Here is a 5046-nt window from a genome sequence, read left to right on the forward strand (position 1 = left end):
ATACATGAGCAGCCGATTGCTTCCCGGCGATCACGTGTCCTACACACAAACCAGTGGCTGCACGCACACAATGCCAATCTAATATCGTTGGAACACTGGACAGATGGATAACGGTGGCGGCAGCCGGCCGGCACCCCGACCGGCGACCGCAACGAAGAGGACGGACAACGGTGGCCACGCCAAATGAGGGAGCACGAAGGCGAGAGCAAAGGCGCTAGCTGACGGGCTCCCTTTGTCCTTTGCTCCCACCACCCACTCATTTCTATGACTCACCATACCAGCACTTATCATCGATGCAAATGTGTTGCTCATACGGACAAATCCGTAGTTTTCATCTTTGATTTCCTTTGCTAGCTTCTACGGCCTCGCAATTATATTTGGGCACGTTTGGCTGCTCATGCATGCTCCATGCTGTGCTGAAATCAGTGGTATGTATAATCTAACAATGACATGCATGATCGAGGACTTTTGCATTGTGTCTGCTCACAATCACATGTGTTGCTATGCGCTTAGAGACAAAGGGGAAGAGTTTACAGCTGGGGCTAGCGTGGCAATCAATGGCGCTATCAGTATCAGCTGCTGCTCCCGGCCAGGGCCAGCAGGAACCGCCGTCGGGGAAGCAGTTGAGCTACCAGCTCGCCGCTGCTGTGAGGAGCATCAACTGGACTTACGCCATTTTCTGGTCCATGTCCACCGGCCTGCGCCCACCTGGGTAATAAACCAGCTACATAGTACCTATTTATACACATCCATACAGAGTACATTCATGTATGGACACATAGCTGGTCACAAGTTTGTACTTTCTTGCGTGAAGCAAATTCGAAAAGTTCCTACTTTTCATGTCCGAAACCTGTCGGTTTGTTTTTGTAGAGTTCTGACATGGAAGAACGGGTTCTATAACGGCGAGGTAAAGACAAGGAAGATCATTAGCTCCACCACGACGGAGCTTACCGCCGACGACCTCGTCCTGCAGAGAAGCGAGCAACTGAGGGAGCTCTACCAGTCGCTCTTGTCCGGCAAGGCGGACCACCGTGCCAAGCGTCCCGCCGCCTCGCTGTCGCCGGAGGATCTCGGGGAAGCCGAGTGGTACTATACGCTAAGCATGACTTATGCCTTCCGGCCTGGTCCTATATGCAACTACTCCTATATGCACAAGAGAAAAGTTTTTTCTACTATACGCGCGCCCTAGCTAGTTTAATTGTACTGGAGATGCGTGCATTCAGTTTTGCAGATACATGGTGAAACATTACGGTACACTCTTAATAAGACTAAAAACAAACCTGACGAAACTACATAAAAACACGACGATACAACTTTCTTTTACTCCGACATGCTGTAAATTTTGGACGCGCCTAGAACAGGAAGAAAAACCGACGAAACATTACTCTAAACAAGTCAAGCTAGTCTCTTGTACTTCTTTTGATTGTAGAGCGAAAATGTTTCAATATGGAATATATACTACGATGTATATAGGCATATTTTAGAGGTCACTTATTTTGCTTCGCATGTAGTTCGTATTGGAATCTCTAAAAAGACTTATATTTAGAAACAGAGGGAGCACTTACTTAGTTACATTCAGGTTGCCAGGCAAGAGCTTTGCGAGCAATCAACATGTTTGGTTATACAACGCTCAATACGCAGACACCAAAACTTTCCAGCGCGCTCTCTTAGCAAAGGTATCGTGCATATTTATCTCAAGCTATGTATACATCTTTCGGCCGTTAACTAACATCATGATGCTTGTCCACGCTACCGGACGGTTAAATCAGACCGCGCCTATTCAGGTCAGCACATTACCTCTTTATTACTTCACATGCTTCGATCGCCATATATGCATCTGTCATACATTTTTCTTAAGTACGTGTGTGCCTTCTAGATCTCTGATCCCCAGCTGGATCACATTTTTCAGACAGTTGTTTGCATTCCCTTCATGGGTGGCGTGCTCGAGCTCGGGACATTGGATTTGGCGAGGGCATTTCATTTTTTCTTTAAGTTTTGTGTGTGAATATTTTCACTTTATTTTTTGAGTAACTATCAACATATTATTTCCTTTAGTTTTGCCGACGGGTGCACGCAAACTTTTTTATTAGTGACAGTTTCAATTTCCAGTACTCCCCACCCCTCCCAAATTAGGTTGTATAGTTTTCTCTTTCAAAATCAATTTTTTATAATCAAGTTTATAGAGAAAAACATTAACAGTATTAATATTAAATAGTATTATATAAACCCAAAATCCTACATCTACTAACAGCTACGAACGTATCCCCCCCCCCTCCTCTGAATTTCAGGTGGGGTGGGCTCCTTCTTCCTCCATCTCCAATCACAATTTGCCATCTGCATAATCACGCAAGACTTATGTAGAATCCTTCGTAAGTGTAGCATTGCTCTATATAAAAATATATTTTGCAAATGACACGATTAGTTGAGGGTCAAAAATTACACTATCTAAATCTGGATGATTCCATCAATGTGGGTGTCAGTTTGAGACTAGAATATGACGGGACACTAGGCTCGAATGAAGGGTTGTTGTTAGCTTTGTAGGAGCGACAAGGTCATCACAGGTATGTGACTCACTTCACCTGTCAATGATGATACCTCAAGTGGATGATGTTTGAAAGCTCGTATGCAATATATCTTACTACCGTATATCAAGCACATTGATGTTTTTACCCGTCAGCAAACACAAATCAACACCTGCCTATAACATACTACTTCCTCTGCAAACAAATATAAGACCGTTTAGATCACTACTCTAGGGAGTACATGTTTTTGTCCCCATGCATATGAGATACATGTCATTCTGAAATATCATGACACTTGTCAACAATTATCCTTCACAGGCACTTTACTTTGTAGAGTATTATTAATGTTCATTTTTTTCATGTCATGACCGGTGTAAAAAATATATATGTGTTTTGTGCACAAGGTTAAGAAAGCTACCTCGTCAACTGTAGGACACAATTCCCCTCTTTATCCACATTAATGAAGTGCTACTAACAAAGATATATCAATGGATTTGCTAGGTATTGGAGGATCCGAATATGGTGAACCAGATTGGCACATCTTTCTGGGAGCTACCCTTTTTGGCATGCTTGGAGTCTGAGCTGCCAAGCTCCAATCCATCAACAGACGAAGCAGGGAACGGGGAGGTAGACATCGTCGTGTTAGAAGACCTCGATCACAATGTCGCCAAGGGGATAATCTCTGAGCTTGGGGAGGTCGAGTGCATGTCCGACGTCAACCTTGATCATGTCACTGAGGAGGTGGACGAGTTCTATGGCCTCATCGAGGAGTTGGATGTGCGTTCTCTTGAGGACAACTGGGTCATGGAAAGGTCATTTGAGTACATGTCTTCCTTGGAAATGGCACCAGACATGGACGCACGGAGCATTGATGATGCCATCATCACTTTAAGTAGCTTTGTTAAAGGCTCTCGTCCATCCTGCTTTACGGTGTGGAAGAGGTCATCTGACTGTGAAGACATGGTTGCGCGGGTCACCGGGGAGTGACAAAAGTTGTTGAAGAAAGCTATAGCCGGCGGTGCATGGACAACGAGACCTCAAGAATGTAACATCAAGACGCATGTCCTGTCGGAAAGGAGGCGCCGAGAAAAGCTCAATGATATGTTCCTAGTTCTCAAGTCAATGGTCCCATCCATTAACAAGGTAGTAATATCTAACACCCATTTCTTGTTCGCAAATTACATACATTGTTTTTCATAGCTTTATTTTTTCTGGTTTCCAGATGGACAAAGCATCCATCCTAGCTGAAACTATAACCTATCTCAGAGAGCTAGAACAAAGGGTAGAAGAGCTAGAAACTAGTAGGGCACCGTCATCGCGCCCAAATGAAGCAATAGGACGGGGGATCCATGAGGTTGTCAGCGGGAAGAAGATCAAGCTATCAACTGGATCAAAGAGGAAGGTGCTAGAGACGGAGATGGAGGACAATGATTGCCCAAGCAACATTGTTAATGTGACCTGATGGACAAGGAGGTGCTCTTGGAGGTGCAGTGCCGATGGAAGGGGTTGTTGATGACACGGGTGTTCGACGCTATCAAGAGCCTCCGCCTGGACATCGTCTCTGTGCACGCATCCACACCGGAAGGTCTTCTTGATCTCAAGATACGAGCTACTCAGCAGGCCTCGATCGCACCAACTTCTAAGGTTGGTCTGATAATATAGATAATGTAGTGTTAATTAAGGCTCCATGTTATTGTTTTATTTACCAATCATTGTTGGATTATTGCAGCTTGCAGTAGGTTCTGCTGCCATTGCACCTAGGATGATCACTGAAGCGCTTCAGAAAGCTATATGCATCCGCTGAAATAATTAATATCAACAACATGACCTGACATTGGTAGGGCATTGGTACTTATATTCCCAGCTAATATTTATGCCATGTGGACACAGTTGTTGGTCCTTGAAGGGCAAGGGTTTGCGGTACAAGTATTTCTTATAGTGAAGAACCAATCTTATCAATCTGATGGAGCACTTGTCTATAGTCAATGAACGTCACCTACACACAATTAGATAACTTCTTCTTGGTCCAAAACTTAGAAAGTGAGATTGTGAGTCTCACTAGCCTTGCCAGTTACAAGGATTAACAAATAGTGTGGTTGGAATTGATGATTGAAAGAAATTAAACAAAATGGTTCAGATTGTAAAAACAAAAAAACAAAAAAAGAGTTTGATCGAGGTTGTGATTATGAGGAATGAAGGACCGGGATCCATAACTTCACTAGTGGCATCTCTCTAGAAAACATAGCATAGGTGTTGTGAACAAGTTACAATTGTGCAATAAAATTGAAGTTTTTGTAATTGATTATATATGGCATTATTGCAGACAGGAATTGCGTCCTTGTATCCGTAGACTCTTATCCAATTACATCTATATCTAAAACTCCACCGAGACAACTATCCATCATGCATATCCAAGTATTAAGTAAAACAGAGCATTTTCATTAAGCAAAGTGAGATACTATACATAATTTATTCTCTTTACCTCCAGCTCATCACCGAGACAACTGGGAAACTATCTTTATAT

At 43.4% G+C, this 5046-nt stretch overlaps 1 pseudogene; it reads left to right on the plus strand.

Moving 5' to 3' along the window:
• The first annotated feature begins 547 nt into the window (after nucleotides 1-547).
• On the plus strand, nucleotides 548-4805 carry LOC119304406 (annotated as a pseudogene).
• The last annotated feature ends 241 nt before the right edge of the window (nucleotides 4806-5046 follow it).

The sequence above is a fragment of the Triticum dicoccoides genome, chromosome 5A (genome assembly GCF_002162155.2).
Source record: "Triticum dicoccoides isolate Atlit2015 ecotype Zavitan chromosome 5A, WEW_v2.0, whole genome shotgun sequence".
Classification (NCBI taxonomy): domain Eukaryota; kingdom Viridiplantae; phylum Streptophyta; class Magnoliopsida; order Poales; family Poaceae; genus Triticum; species Triticum dicoccoides.